This window comes from Taudactylus pleione, unplaced genomic scaffold (genome assembly GCF_031769625.1).
Source record: "Taudactylus pleione unplaced genomic scaffold, aTauple2 ptg002085l, whole genome shotgun sequence".
NCBI classification, from domain to species: domain Eukaryota; kingdom Metazoa; phylum Chordata; class Amphibia; order Anura; family Myobatrachidae; genus Taudactylus; species Taudactylus pleione.
Window position 1 is genome coordinate 80001 of NW_028286479.1, and position 16942 is coordinate 96942.

The 16942-nt window shown below is 42.0% G+C and overlaps 1 long non-coding RNA gene across 1 annotated transcript in view; it reads right to left on the reverse strand.

Moving 5' to 3' along the window:
* LOC148435680 (uncharacterized) overlaps window positions 1-16942 on the reverse strand; it is a 129985-nt gene that overhangs the window by 23207 nt on the left and 89836 nt on the right. The window contains exon 2 of the long non-coding RNA XR_015876576.1: window positions 15269-15345. This is a non-coding gene — a long non-coding RNA (uncharacterized LOC148435680). The remainder of the gene's footprint in view (window positions 1-15268; window positions 15346-16942) is intronic.

Sequence of the window (16942 nt, forward strand, 5' to 3'; positions counted from 1 at the left end):
GGAAAAGGGGTGGAAAGGGCATGCGCCAAATAGTATGATAACTTATAAATAATTGTGCCCGTGCTCAAAATCCAATACTGTGCGTAACAAATAATAAATCTTTAAGGCTTATCTGAAACTTCGTCTGGAGGATGCAGATGAAATGGATCCAGGAATGAAGAGGGCTGGAACCAGAGCCAAATAAGAGAAGAAGAATATAGTGTAGTATTTCCTTAATAAATAAATGAATGTTTATAGATGTGCATACCATAATGACTCTTGTACGATAGCGTATAGATATATGTTCCTGGTCACTCCTCCAGATTCCCTTTCCCACGTGCTTCCACATGTCAGTGATGGGCTTTAGACCAAAAAAAGACCCATCATCAGTAGTGGTACTTTTTTCAAAACAGGGGGCTTTATTACATAGTAGCAAGGGAAAGGGGAAATAGGAACATAAGAACAAATTAATATAAATAGTAAAATAAAGTGCTTATCTGCAAGGTAGTCACAATGTCCTTTTAAGAGAGGCTGGTATTTCCCAATGCGTTTCGTCCTGTTGGAATTCCTCTGGGGTGAAGGTATGTGTCTGGGGGTACACCTAATATACCCTACTATTGAGGTAATCAATTGCTAATTAGTCTAGCACTAAATGCTGTTTAGCACATGCGCAGTCAGCCACGCCATCTTGGTGATGTCATGCATGACGTCAGAGTAGTCCCAAGATGCCTTGCAATACAGGTCGTGCATGCACAATTCGCGGTCCATATCTACTCGCCTCTGCCGCTGATCTCTGTAGCGCTGGCTACCGCAAATACATCGTCCACGGTTTGCTTAAAAGTCTTCCAATGGGCGGCATTAGTACACCCCTGTTAGGGTCCCACGTGTATGGTGGCCATTTTGTTGGTTATCTGGGTACATAACAAGTCCAGTCGCCATTTTGTTGGTTAGCAGATGGCCCGTATTGAGACATAAATAAGTGGCGGCCATTTTATAGGTTGGAAAATGGCCCGCATTGGAGACAAAACAGGGAGTCATTTTCCTTATTGCCTCATAACCAAATATCAGGGATAAGTTCTTCATAGGAGAAAATATGTCGAGCAGTATTTTGACATAGCACAATAAAAACGATATCAGATCTATCATTGGTAAGAAATAACGGGGTTAAGGAGAAATACATATTAATATAAGGTAAATTTCAAATGCTAAATTAGACCTAAGATAATATACAATATATTACTAAGCCACCTATGGATGGATAATAAATACAGTACAATGGTACTATAAATACTGGTGATCACAAGAAGACATATAAGCATATATTAAGTATCTAAAATATATAACGTATGAAAAACATCCTGATAAAATCACTGGGGGGAAAACATAAGGCAAGAAGGACTCTACTATGCTTTAAAAGCTCTAAAAATATTGATATATATTGCAAAAAATGTATCAACTGATTAATGTATAGGAGCAGTAAAAAATGTACATTAAAAAACCTTCATTATAAAAATCATTCATTATAAAAAGGGAGCAATTTGCGTAACTGTCATTCAAACCGTGAAGTAGTAACGTATTTAAATTAAAAATCCAGTACGTTTCTCACTGGGATAGTGTGGTGGCGAGATCCCCTCCTCTTGATCCTGGTTTCACGTGTTCAATACCTCTAAACACAAGGTTTTCGGGGTTGGCATTGTGATGTGTTTTAAAATGCCAGGATACAGGGACCCAGCGGGTGTTAAAGTCTTCCTATGGGCGGCATTAGTACACCCCTGTTAGCGGTCCCAGGTGTATGGTGGCCATTTTGTTGTTTATCTGGTTACATAACAAGTCCTGTGGCCATTTTGTTGGTTTCCCAACGAAACGCATTGGGAAATACCAGCCTCTCTTAAAAGGACATTGTGACTACCTTGCAGATAAGCACTTTATTTTACTATTTATATTAATTTGTTCTTATGTTCCTATTTCCCCTTTCCCTTGCTACTATGTAATAAAGCCCCCTGTTTTGAAAAAAGTACCACTACTGATGATGGGTCTTTTTTTGGTCTAAAGCCCATCACTGACATGTGGAAGCACGTGGGAAAGGGAATCTGGAGGAGTGACCAGGAACATATATCTATACGCTATCGTACAAGAGTCATTATGGTATGCACATCTATAAACATTCATTTATTTATTAAGGAAATACTACACTATATTCTTCTTCTCTTATTTGGCTCTGGTTCCAGCTCTCTCCATTAAGGTCTCCCAGTTACTGGAATCCCGGATCCATTTCATCATCTGCATCCCCCAGACGAAGTTTCAGATAAGCCTTAAAGATTTTTTATTTGTTACGCACAGTATTGGATTTTGAGCACGGGCACAATTATTCATAATTTATCACACTATTTGGCGCATGCCCTTTACACCCCATATATATATATATATATATATATATATATTGTACATACAGGGCAGTTATAGGAGGAGAGATCATTTAACATAGGAGTGATATACATATATATATTACTAGCTGGAGTACCTGGCGTTGCCTGGGATTTTAAGAATGTTTATTTACCCATCATCCTCCAACCAACCTCTCCTTAGGCAGAGCCTCATGAAAGTGAGACAAACTTCCCCATCAACTGTCCTGTCTTCGAAGGAAGTAGGACCTGTAACGGTGTAAAGCAAATTTCGGAGATAGAAGCATTCCAAATTTGTCGGATGTACAGTTGTAAACATGGCCAAGAGCTTCTGTTGCTCTGATACCAGGATGACCATCTACAGCGACTCCCTGTTTTCTGCGCATAAAAACTTTTGGAGAAGCATTCCATGTGTAATATTTTGGCAGCTCACAGTACAGCAGGGTCCTTGCAAAGTCATCATTTTGACACAGTTTGAAGAAAGAAGTGAATGTTGTTGCGTAATTTGGTATAGTCAGAGAGCTGAGAATGCTGGCAAAGCCTGCTAAAGCTCTCTTCGATAATAAACATGAAGATCATGACAAAACATGACAACACCAAACGCTCGCTCCGAGGCCCTACCCATATGCCTTGAAAAAATAGTAGATAAGCTAAATCCTTTTCTAATTCCATACCTGACCTGTAGAGGGCAAATACTATGCAAAAATTTTAGTTTTTAATTAATTAAAAAAGAATAATAATTAATTTCTATTTCATATTTTTTTAGTTGCCTGCTCCATGTTTTAATATGCTCGAATGTAAAATTTCATGATCTTGGCTTGTAAACTGTGGATTTGTATAGAAGACAGAAGGACAGAATGAAAGAAGGACAAATTTTGGCTTTTATATAGTAGATAAGGGCACAGTTGGCCCTTATATTAAGGCTGCATCTAAAAAACTGCAATTCTCCCATAGAGAATTTCCAGAGTGGGGGGCATGGTGTTTAAGGGGCTACACCTCAAAAGCTATTAGAGGTACCGGGCTGAAATTTGGCAGGGACGGGTAGAATTGTTGCTTGGTGCCAAATTTCAGGGCATAAACATAAAAAATGAGGATTTGGGAGTAATCTAAGTGGTAAATTTACTAAGATTCGAGTTTGGTCGAGTTTTTCAGTTTTTAAAACTCTTAAATTTACTAAGAAGTGAGTTTAGCTGAAAGTGAGTTTTTAGATGGTGAAGCAGATCATGTTTTTTCCTCCAAATTGCGAGTTTAGAGAAGAGTTTAGATGAGATTACTTACTCGAGATTGCAGTGCTATCTTTCTGCAAAACTCACCCGAGCAAGCAACCTGCACATATCAGTGAGATATATCAGTGAGTTATGTGATCTCCCGAGCGAGCAGCCTGCACATATCAGTGAGATATATCAGTGAGTTATGTGACTCTCCCGAGCGAGCAGCCTGCACATATCAGTGAGATATATCAGGGAGTTATGTGACTCTCCTGAGCGAGCAGCCTGCACATATCAGTGAGATATATCAGTGAGTTATGTGATCTCCCGAGCGAGCAGCCTGCACATATCAGTGAGATATATCAGGGAGTTATGTGACTCTCCCGAGCGAGCAGCCTGCACATATCAGTGAGATATATCAGGGAGTTATGTGACTCTCCCGAGCGAGCAGCCTGCACATATCAGTGAGATATATCAGTGAGTTATGTGACTCTCCCGAGCGAGCAGCCTGCACATATCAGTGAGATATATCAGTGAGTTATGTGACTCTCCCGAGCGAGCAGCCTGCACATATCAGTGAGATACATCAGTGAGTTATGTGACTCTCCCGAGCGAGCAGCCTGCACATATCAGTGAGATACATCAGTGAGTTATGTGACTCTCCCGAGCGAGCAGCCAGCACATATCAGTGAGATACATCAGTGAGTTATGTGACTCTCCCGAGCTAGCAGCCTGCACATATCAGAGAGATATATCAGTGAGTTATGTGATCTCCCGAGCGAGCAGCCTGCACATATCAGTGAGATACATCAGTGAGTTATGTGACTCTCCCGAGCGAGCAGCTTGCACATGTCAGTGAGATACATCAGTGAGATATGTGACTCTCCCGAGCGAGCAGCCTGCACATGTCAGTGAGATACATCAGTGAGTTATGTGATCTCCCGAGCGAGCAGCCTGCACATATCAGTGAGATATATCAGGGAGTTATGTGACTCTCCCGAGCGAGCAGCCTGCACATGTCAGTGAGATACATCAGTGAGATATGTGACTCTCCCGAGCGAGCAGCCTGCACATATCAGTGAGATATATCAGTGAGTTATGTGACTCTCCCGAGCGAGCAGCCTGTACAAATCAGTGAGATATATCAGTGAGTTATGTGACTCTCCCGAGCGAGCAGCCTGCACATATCAGTGAGATATATCAGTGAGTTATGTGATCTCCCGAGCGAGCAGCCTGCACATATCAGTGAAATATCACAGTGAGTTATGTGACTCTCCCGAGCGAGCAGCCAGCACATATCAGTGAGATATATCAGTGAGTTATGTGATCTCCCGAGCGAGCAGCCTGCACATATCAGTGAAATATCACAGTGAATTATGTGACTCTCCCGAGCGAGCAGCCTGCACATATCAGTGAGATATATCAGTGAGTTATGTGACTCTCCCGAGCGAGCAGCCAGCACATATCAGTGAGATATATCAGTGAGTTATGTGATCTCCCGAGCGAGCAGCCTGCACATATCAGTGAGATATATCAGGGAGATATGTGACTCCCCCGAGCGAGCAGCCTGCACATATCAGTGAGATACATCAGTGCGTTATGTGACTCTCCTGAGCGAGCAGCCAGCACATATCAGTGAGATATATCAGTGAGTTATGTGATCTCCCGAGCGAGCAGCCTGCACATATCAGTGAAATATCACAGTGAATTATGTGACTCTCCCGAGCGAGCAGCCTGCACATATCAGTGAGATATATCAGTGAGTTATGTGACTCTCCCGAGCGAGCAGCCAGCACATATCAGTGAGATATATCAGTGAGTTATGTGACTCTCCCGAGCGAGCAGCCTGCACATATCAGTGAGATACATCAGTGAGTTATGTGACTCTCCCGAGCGAGCAGCCAGCACATATCAGTGAGATATATCAGGGAGATATGTGACTCTCCCGAGCGAGCAGCCTGCACATATCAGTGAGATACATCAGGGAGTTATGTGACTCTCCCGAGCGAGCAGCCTGCACATATCAGTGAGATATATCAGTGAAATATTTGAAGGCTGTTTGTGTATTGAACCTGTAAAAAAAGTGTTAAATGTTAGATAAAAAAATGACATAGGGTCTCCCCCCAAAAGCATAACCAGCCCCGGACTTGTCATATTAGGTATATAGGCAGAAACATACACAAATCACACTGATCTGTGTATGTTTCTGCCAAACTTGCAGCTCAGAAGGTGAGTGTTTAAAACTTCTATATCACAGTGAGTTTGCTGCACTCTCACGCGAGATTGGAAACTCGATTCTTAGTAAATTTGCGAGTTGCTTCTTTTTCATATAAAGTACGTCCTAGTTTGGCTGATGGTGAGTTTTTTAGAGTTTTCAATCTCACATGAGTTTTAACAGTGAAAAAAGAGAACTCGCTTCCAAACTCACTCGAGTTTGTCTTTAGTAAATTTGCGAGATGAAAAATATGCCTAAACTCACGTGAGAATGCAGTCTTACACAATCTCACACAAACTCACACAATCTTACACAAACTCACACAAACTCACACAAACACACAAACTCAAACAAACACACAAACTCAAACAAACTCACACAATCTCACACAATCTCACACAAACTCACATAATCTCACACAATCTCACACAATCTCACACAAACTTACACAATCTCACACAATCTTACACAAACTCACACAATCTTACACAAACTCACACAATCTCACACAATCTCACACAAACTCACACAAACTTACACAGTCTCACACAATCTCACACAAACTCACACAATCTTACACAAACTCACACAATCTCACACAATCTCACACAGTCTTACACAAACTCACACAAACTCACACAATCTGGAAGCTTAGTAACTTTACCCCTAAATCTCCAACTGTCACTTTTTTCTGACATTCTCAGGACCACTTTTCTGCTGTTCTCTATGGGGGTTTTTTGGGAAGGCAAGACTCAGGGTAGGGGGCAAATTTAGACTTGGGGTTTGTTTTATTAGATAGCTATTGTGCCAGGGTAGGTGCTTTTGGGGTTCAGGTAAATTAGAAAGTTACAATTTTTAAACTATTAGCTCAAGAATGCGCCATTGTAGAGAGAGGAAATTTCAGCTTGTTGCGCAGCCTCAGTAGGAGCCTCCGGCAGGTGTACTCACTGTGGCTTCACTTGGGTGCACAAAGATGGCCGTCGTTTGTGGGCTTTAGCAGTGGTGGGCATGGGGGAAAGAAGCGGCCATTAGCTGCAGTGGGACCTGGGGGAAAGGCACGGGGGGGCAGCGGGCATTAGCTGCGGCCGGGACCCGGGGACTGCAGCAGGCCTTAGCAGCGGCAGTGCAGGTAACAGTGCAGATGGTGCTGGTGCAGGCATTAGGACCCGGGGGAGGTAGCAGCACACAGATGTAGGCTCAGATCTGGAAGATCCGTGATACCCGCTTCTGTGTTTAATAAAAAAAAATGGTATGGCTCCACCCCCCGGTTCTGGTTCTGGAAATACAGGGGGGAAAAAATGTGTAGGGTCCCCCTGCATTTACCAGAACCAGCACTGGACTCTTTCTAGTGGGGGGGGTGATGCCACAGCCAGGTGAGCCCTTTCACTGGGCCCCCCAGCCGAAGCATCACCCCAGACCACTAGTCAGCCCATGCCGGGGATCCCTGGGGAGCTGGGGTCCCCCTCTCCAGGGCACCCTTGGCTGATAGCCCGGGGCCATTCCCAGCACCCCTGGAGCGGTGGGTTGATTGTGATAAGTGTGGTGCAAGTAAAGAGTTAAAATATTGACTTTTTCTGTGGAACTACAGTTCCCAGCAAGCCTCCCCACATGCTGGTACTTGGAGAACCACAAGTATCAGCATGCGGGGCACTGCGGGCTTACTGGTACCTGTAGTTCCACAGCAAAAGCAATATTAAAAAAACAGAACACACACACCATAGAAAATTAAAATGTTATTAAAACATACATGTACTCACACATGCACACAAATGCATGCACACTATCTCACATACTCACCTAGTATCCCTGAAGCGAATCTGTCCTCTTCTCCAGTAGATAATCCTATGGAGTACCTGTAATAATAATTCCATACTCCCCTCCTCCTATGCATGGATCAGTCCTCTTCTCCAGTAGATAAACCTATGGAGTACCTGTAATAATAATTCCATACTCCCCTCCTCCTATGCATGGATCAGTCCTCTTCTCCAGTAGATAATCCTATGGAGTACCTGTAATAATAATTCCATACTCACCTCCTCCTGTGCGTGGATCAGTCCTCTTCTCCAGTAGATAAGCCTATGGAGTACCTGTAATAATAATTCCATACTCACCTCCTCCTATGCATGGATCAGTCCTCTTCTCCAGTAGATAATCCTATGGAGTACCTGTAATAATAATTCCATACTCCCCTCCTCCTATGCGTGAATCTGTCCTCTTCTCCAGTAGATAATCCTATGGAGTACCTGTACTAATAATTCCATATGCCCCTCCTCCTATGCGTGGATCAGTCCTCTTCTCCAGTAGATAATCCTATGGAGTACCTGTAATGATAATTCCATACTCCCCTCCTCCTATGCATGGATCAGTCCTCTTCTCCAGTAGATAATCCTATGGAGTACCTGTAATAATAATTCCATACTCACCTCCTCCTATGCATGGATCTGTCCTCTTCTCCAGTAGATAATCCTATGGAGTACCTGTAATAATAATTCCATACTCCCCTCCTCCTATGCGTGGATCTGTCCTCTTCTCCAGTAGATAATCCTATGGAGTACCTGTAATAATAATTCCATACTCCCCTCCTCCTATGCCTGGATCAGTCCTCTTCTCCAGTAGATAATCCTATGGAGTACCTGTAATGATAATTCTATACTCCCCTCCTCCTATGCATGGATTAGTCCTCTTCTCCAGTAGATAATCCTATGGAGTACCTGTAATAATAATTCCATACTCACCTCCTCCTATGCATGTATCTGTCCTCTTCTCCAGTAGATAATCCTATGGAGTACCTGTAATAATAATTCCATACTCCCCTCCTCCTATGCATGGATCTGTCCTCTTCTCCAGTAGATAATCCTATGGAGTACCTGTAATAATAATTCCATACTCACCTCCTCCTATGCATGGATCTGTCCTCTTCACACAATCCAGGGTCTTGGCAAAAAAAAAACAACAACAAAATATGCGGACCCTTCTTAGAGAACATTACTACCCGAATGTGGAGATGGTCATCGATGGTTGATGTTTGCCAACCATCAATGTTTTTCTTCCGATGTTAGTGTTTTTTCCATTCGATGGCAGCATTCTCATGTTTGCTGCCATCGAATGGTAATCATTCGATGATGTTCTGATGGTGGCTTCTGTTCTACCTAAAATCTCTGCCTCCTCTGTGTACTGTGTCTCTGCCTCTGATAACCTTCCTGACTCATGCGCCTGGGATCATTGGAGGCTGTCTCTCACTGCCTCACACCTGGCCCTCCCTCCCCTCTCTGCTAGCTCTGATTGGCTCTCATTGTCTCAGAGAGCCAATCAGTGTGCAGCCCTGGCCCAGCAGCAGCTGTCACTCACAGACACACAGAGTGACAGATAACAACGTTACACCAGCAGAGATGGGGAGTGATGTCTCTGCTGGTGCTGTAAGAGGTTCCTTTTCTGTGTGTTATAAGTATATGTTATACATGTTTTTACACTTCACTTTCTTGTTGCTATAAGTGCCCACAGCAGCAGCGGCAGCGTGGCATGACAGTGTGTCTCATTCTCCTCTCACCCTCAGTCAGCTCTGCCTGCCTTGCCTGGGTTTTTTTGTTGCTTCGTGTCTGAGCCCCTCCCCCTACCCCACCCCTTTACTATTCATATAAATAGTTTTTACCATTGAATGCTTTTGATGCGATGATTAGTTACCATTGCATCAAAAGATTCAATGGTGGAAGCACTGCCATCATATGATGGTGGGCTTCCGATGTCCATCCCTACCTGAATGACAGCTACACCCGGGATTTCAGTTCAGAAATCCCAGTGCGGAGTGCTCATTGGCTGAGAGAGGTGAGCCTTCCGCCTCTCAACCAATGAGCTGTTCTCACCATTGACTTCAATAGTGAGAACCGAGCGTTCCCTTTTCAAAAATGGAGCATCAGCACCATTTTTGAAATTCACAGATGGCCGCTGCAAGCCGTATTCGCCCTGCCCCCTCGGCTGGCTCATATAAATCCAGCACGAGGTGACCTTCCACTCAGTACGTTGGCCAGGTAGCTGGAGAGAAGACCAGCTGAAGGACAAAGACGCCGCGGAAGCCCTGGATGGGTGGCGGTCATGCAAAAGAGCTCAAAGGCCGCTGCCCTCCAGGTGAAGATGCCGTAGAAGTCCTGGGGGAAGTGGCAGCCATGTAAAAGAGCTTAAAGACTGCCGCCCCCCCAGGTGAAGCTGCGCAAAAATAAAATACTTTAACAAATTGTGTCTATTTTGTTATTTAAGATTTCTTTTGCAGGGGTACTATAGGTGCCAGCAGTCTCTTAATGCCCTGCCTGCTGGTACTTGTGGTTCTCAGAGTTCCAGAATGCAGGGATGAATACATGGGACCCCTACATCATTTGTCCCCCGTAATTTGGCATCCCCCGCTAGAAAGAGTCCAGTGCTGGTTCTGGTAAATGCATGGGGACCCTACGCATCTTTCCCCCTGTATTTCCAGAACCAGGGCCGGCTCAGAGCCCAGTGCTGATTGCACTGAATACATGGGACCCCTACATCATTTGTCCCCCGTAATTTGGCACCCTCTGCTAGAAAGAGTCCGGTGCTAGTTCTGGTAAATGCATGGGGACCCTACGCATCTTTCCCCCTGTATTTCCAGAACCAGGGCCGGCTCAGAGCCCAGTGCTGATTGCACTGAATACATGGGACCCCTACGTCATTTGTCCCCAGTATTTTGGCAACTAGGGCTGGTTCCGACTAGCCTCACAAAATGGTGGAGCTGCTAATTCACAGTTAGCATAGGGATCCCTGGCCTGGGCTGACTAGCGGTCAGGGGCAATGCTTTGGCTGGGGGCCCGGGGATAGGGCTCCCCTGGCTGTGGCATCACCCCCCGCTAGAAAGAGTCCAGTGCTGGTTCTGGTAAGTGCAGGGGGACCCTACGCATTTTTCCCCCTGTATTTCCAGAACCAGAACTGGGGGGCGGAGCCCAGTGCTGGTTGCGCTAAATACATGGGACCCCTACATCATTTGTCCCTTGTATTTTGGCAACCAGGGCTGGTTCTGACTAGTACGGTGCTGGTTGTGCTTCATACGGGGGACCCCTACATCATTTGTCCCCTGTATTTAGCACAACCAGTACTGGGTCTCCAAAGCCCAATGCTGTTTGTTTTTTGGTGGGCGGGACCACACCATTTATTTTTTAAACACAGAAGCAGGTATCACGTATCTTCCAGATCCAAGCCTGCATCTGTGTGCTGCTAAACCCCCTGGGTCATAACGCCTGCCCCACCGCCACCCACACTGCTGCCCACACTGGCACCTTTAAGGCCCGCTACTGTCCCCGGGTCCTGGACGCAGCTAACGCCGGCTACCCCCTTGCACCATTCCCCTGGGTCCCGCTGCAGCTAGCGCCAGCTTCCTTCCCCGAGCCCACCACCGCTAAAGCCCGCAAACGACGGCCATCTTTTTGCACCCAAGTGAAGCCACAGTGAGTACACCTGCCAGAGGCTCCTACAGAGGCTGTGCAACATGTTGAAATTTCCTATCTATCCAATGGTGCCTTCTTGAGGTAATAGTTTAAAAACTGTAACTTTCTAATTTACCTGAACCCCAAAAGCATGTACCCTGGCACAATAGCTACCTAATAACACAAACCCCAAGTCTAAATTCGCCCCTACTCTGAGTTATGCCTTCCTACAAAAATCCCCCATAGACTACAGCAGAAAAGTGGTTCCTAATTGAGAATGTCAGAAAAAAGTGACAGCAAAAGGGGGGGACTAAGCTCTGATGAAGAAAGCATCGAAAAGGTATACAAATAATGAATAGAAAATCTAAAGTTAAAAAATAATAAATAAAAAAAAAATAGAAAATAATAATAGATTATAAATAATAAGTAATGAATGAATGAAAAGAATGAAAAGTTAAATAATAAGAATTGTAATGTTTAAAAGCCCTTCTGGGATAAGGTGTTTATGAGCAGTGTCACTCAGTCTTTGTAGAAGATGTCCGTGGAATGTGATGTTCCGGACTAGCCCTAACTGGCCCTACCTTAGACTTGTTTTTAGTCTCTCCAGTTGGTGTGTATAAGTCGCCTGGGATTCAGTATCTGGTGACTTTTCTGGGTCTGTGAATACCACGTGTTTTCTCCGCGGTGCTGAGTAGTGTAAACAAAATATATCTATCCCTTCGGTGCTTTCCTAATGTAAATATATGTAAAGATTGTTAGTTTTTATGATGGTTTTTTTAATGATGTTTTCAGAAAGAACACTATAAAAAGGCTTTCAGCTCAATATCTATAATTCATAGAAAAAGGCTATCATAAACAAAAGTTGGAAGAAGAAATCAAGAAAATATGAAATCTGGACACAAATGAACTAATAATATATAAAACACCGAATACAGAACAAGAGGATACTCATTTATCATTTATCACCCAATTCAATGGCAATCACAAAGAAATAGAAAACATTTTGACCCAACATTGGCACGTGCTACAGCTTGATCAAGACATAAAAAATATTATACCTCCAAAACCAAGAATTATATATTGAAAAGCAAAAAATTTAAAACAACATTTAACAAAAAACTTTCTGTCAACAGATATACTGGCCTATTCATCAACACTAAAATAACGTTTTTAAGGACATTTTCCTTAAATAACGTTATTTTGGTATTCATGTAGCCACTTAGCACAGGAGATATCACAGATATCTCCTTGCTAAGTTCCCCTGCGTTAATTTCCACACTCCCCATACATTAGTACATTAGTATGGGTACATTAGTACATTAGTATGGGGATGTGGAATTTTTGGAATTTGATGCAGTTACTATTCGCCACTGTTAGGTGGCAAATAGCAAAATCGACTTACCTGTATCTGCATGTGCAGGTCCCCCAACGAGTCCCTCCGGCGCTCTGCTCCGTCCTCAGGCTCCGGAGGCTGGTCGGACATGTGTGCTCCCCAGCAGAGGACAAGAAAGTTTAGACAAAAAAAAAAAAGTTTTTTTTTTTTTCTAATCTGTCATGTGGTCTGCTGGGAAACGACATGACAGACCAGCAGGATGGAGCCGGAGGCTGCTGCGCGGACATGTAAGTTGGGGGGGTGGAAGGTGAGCGGAGGGAGTCCGGGGGGGGTACACAAACTTAACGCATCTGTAGGCAGTGCTGCGCATGCGCTGGCTTTACAGATGTAACAGCGCATGTGCAGCACTGTTACCAGATGCGATAAGGTTGTGTAGGCAGGAAAAGTATCTATTTCCCGAAAAGCTATCATCGCAAAAATGACAGCTACCGGAATAGATACTTATGGAGAGGTGGAATGATGAATTCCACCTATAATTAGCTAGAACTCCATGCCAGTTCTAAAGCTAATTATCTCTTGAGAATTTTTAGGTTTAATGAATAGGCCCCATAGACCAGAAAAAAGGAAAGAAAAAAGGATTCTTTCACTGTACACAATGTACTGGTTGTAAACAGTCTACAACTAGCACCAAATCAATAATGGAATTTAAATCTAAGAAAACACAAAAAGTCTTTAAAATTAAAGACAACATTACATGCAAAACTGAAGGAGCAATCTATTTGCTTGAATGCCCATGTGGTCTGCAATATATTGGCCAAACCAAAAAAAGGTTAAAACGAGAATTGCAGAACACGTCTACAATATTAGAAAAGGTCTAAAGACATACAGTGTATCAGCCCACTATGCAGAACATCATCAGAAGAACCCAAAAGGCTTAAAATTCCTAGCCATCCAAAAAATTTCTCTGGATTGGAGAGGAGAAGACCTCGTAAGAAAACTTAACTTAAAAAAGAGGAAACCAAGTGGATGTTTCTTTTAGACACATCTGAACCAAATGGTCTCAATATAGATATTGAGCTGAAAGCCTTTTTATAGTGTTATTTATGAAAACATCATAAAAACTAATCTTTACATATATTTACCTTAGGAAAGCACCGAAGGGATAGATATATTTTGTTTTTATTATTTTTTCTAGTTTAACTTTTTTAAAATGTAATTTTATTCTTATTTTTATATTTATTTTTATTTCATTTTTATTATTTTTTATTCTATTTAATTTATTTTTCTTTATTTTTATTCTCATTCTTATTTTTGCTCTTTTTTTTTTAATCTTTATTTGTACTTTATGGAATTATTCAAATTTTAAAATGGAGCCTCAGAAAAAACATGTGGATACCGCTTTTTTTGGGGACTTCCTGTTTTATCACTTCCTGTTGGAGAATAGAGTTTTTTGTATATAAAGCAGTCAAATGACAAATAGACTTATCCTTGAAAAAGAAGCTGTAAAGGCTCGAAATGCATTGGAGCATACGCGGCACTTAAAAGAAGTCTGGAAGCAACATTGTGAATGGCACTGGGCATCTGACGTTACTAATCAGTGCCGTGGAGAAAAAAACATGGTATTCACGGACCCGGAAAAGTCACCAGATACTGAATCCCAGGCGACTTATACATACCAACCGGAGAGACTACAAGCAAGTCTAAGGTAGGGCCAGTTAGGGCTAGCCCAGAACATCACATTCCATGGACATCTTCCACAAAGACTGAGTGACACTGCTCATAAACACCTTATCCCAGAAGGGCTTTTAAACATTACAATTCTGATTATTTAACTTTTCATTCTTTTCATTCATTCATTACTTATTATTTATTATCTATTATTTATTATTTTCTATTTATTAATTTTTTTTGCTTTATTATTTTTTAACTTTAGATTTTCTATTCATTATTTGTGTACCTTTTCGATGCTTTCTTCATCAGCGCTTAGATCCCCCCCTTTTGCTGTCACCTATAGTGAGCAGCCCATATTTACATCAAGAGCGCAGAACACACATACCAAATTTTCAGAAAAAAGTGACATTTGGGGCTTTAGATTACTTCCAAATCCTCATTTTTTTATGTTTATGTTTAGGTTGGCATGCAGCACCGAGCGACATTTCTACCCATCCGTGCCGAATTTCAGCTTGGTATCTCCAATAGCTTTTGAGGTGTAGCCCCTTAAACACCATGCCACCCCCTCCAGAATTCTCTATAGGAGAATTGCAGTTATTTAGATGCAGCCTTAATATAAGGGCACGACTGTGCCCTTATAGTATATAGATGGATAGATATACATACATACAGGGCAGTTATAGGAGGAGAGATGTGACATAACACATATATATAGATATATATACATACAGGGCAGTTATAGGAGGAGAGATGTGACATAAGACATATATATATATATATATATATATATATATATATACACACATAGAGGACAGTTATAAAAGGAGAGATCATGTGACATAAGAGTGATATACACATATATATATATATATATATATATATATATATATATATATATGGCAGTTATTGGAGGAGAGATCATGTTACATAGGAGTGATAGATACAGGACAGTTTTAGGAGATATTTTACAATGGAGTGATATAGGTGTTGAAGGATCATTTTACACATGTTAATTTATATTGGAGTACCTGCTTTGATATTAGATAAAGAGAGAGCCATCAGGACGATCTGGTAGTGATACTCCATAGGGATTTCTTTTTTTTACCTAAAAGAAATGTCGAATTACACAAAACTCTGAAGTAATAATACAATATATTATATAATATTTATTGCTTAACTCTTTTGGTGCCAGAGTTCTAAGGCAAAATAAAGGCTCTGAATTTCTCACTGTCAGGTAATTAATCCATTAAAAATACGCTGTAATGTCTTCTGATTTACCGCACTGAAAAGTTGTTATACAATAATAATAATAATAATAATAATATCTTTACTTTACTGGACTTAATTGGAGATTGTAGAGCTTATTCTATGGAAGCATAGTACATTTAGGTTTTACTTTCCAATGGCTGATGAAGCCACCAGCTGCCATGAAACGCGTTGCAGAAATATAGTGAAAAGTGTTTTATTTATTTTTTGGTTTCTTTTTTATATTTTATCTATATCATGTCGATATTTTTATCATGTGATATTGTGATTCATAAATATTTTTACTTTTCATTACATTTTATGTCATGCAATTGGTTCATATGCATTTCCGTGTCAAGAATAGAACAGTTTTAGCCCTGTTAATCTGTCTCCCCATGACATGGTAGTTATGTATCTGTGTAAGTGCACTTTCTTACAAATAAATCATTTTTTAACCTCAATTAATGATGGACATTTCCTGGTTATATATAGCTCCCTTCATTGCTGGACATTTCCTGGTTATATATAGCTCCCTTCATTGCTGGACATTTCCTGGTTATATATAGCGCCCCTCATTGCTGGACATTTCCTGGTTATATATAGCTCCCCTCATTGCTGGACATTTCCTGGTTATATATAGCTCCCCTCATTGCTGGATATTTCCTGGTTATATATAGCTCCCCTCATTGCTGGACATTTCCTGGATAAATATAGCGCCCCTCATTGCTGGACATTTCCTGGTTATATATAGCTCCCCTCATTGCTGGACATTTCCTGGTTATATATAGCGCCCCTCATTGCTGGACATTTCCTGGTTATATATAGCTCCCCTCATTGCTGGACATTTCCTGGTTATATATAGCTCCCCTCATTGCTGGACATTTCCTGGTTATATATAGCGCCCCTCATTGCTGGACATTTCCTGGTTATATATAGCTCCCCTCATTGCTGAGTAAGAGCATTTCCCAGACTATGGGCCATATTTATGAATGTACATTATTATTACCAGTGGCATATTTTGTTCAGTATCGCAGTGATACACTGGTACTCAACATTATCCAGCATTATCCATCATTACTCCCATCTCCAGCGAGGTACGGAGAGGGTATAGTGATGATTCCCCTCCTCAGCGGCATCTACTGCTCTGTTGCAGGCAGCCTGTGGCTGCTGTCATGCGCATTCACCCGTCAGTGACAAAGCTGTGTCTGGAAGGCTATTCTGAAGCAAGAAAGTGCTGTGCATCAAAAGATGGCATGAATGATACGGTGACACACAACGGTGATCTCAGATTATAGAAAGGAGGACATAACCCTTTTAGGGAGTGCTAAAGGATTTATGTCTCAGTCGTAAATGGGCCCATAGCTTTAAATTACCATTCCTGGGCCGGAGAAAGCCTTTACGGGGTCATGTTGGGAGACTCCTATTCTTCTTTGGCAGCAGGTTTGGGATTACCTTTA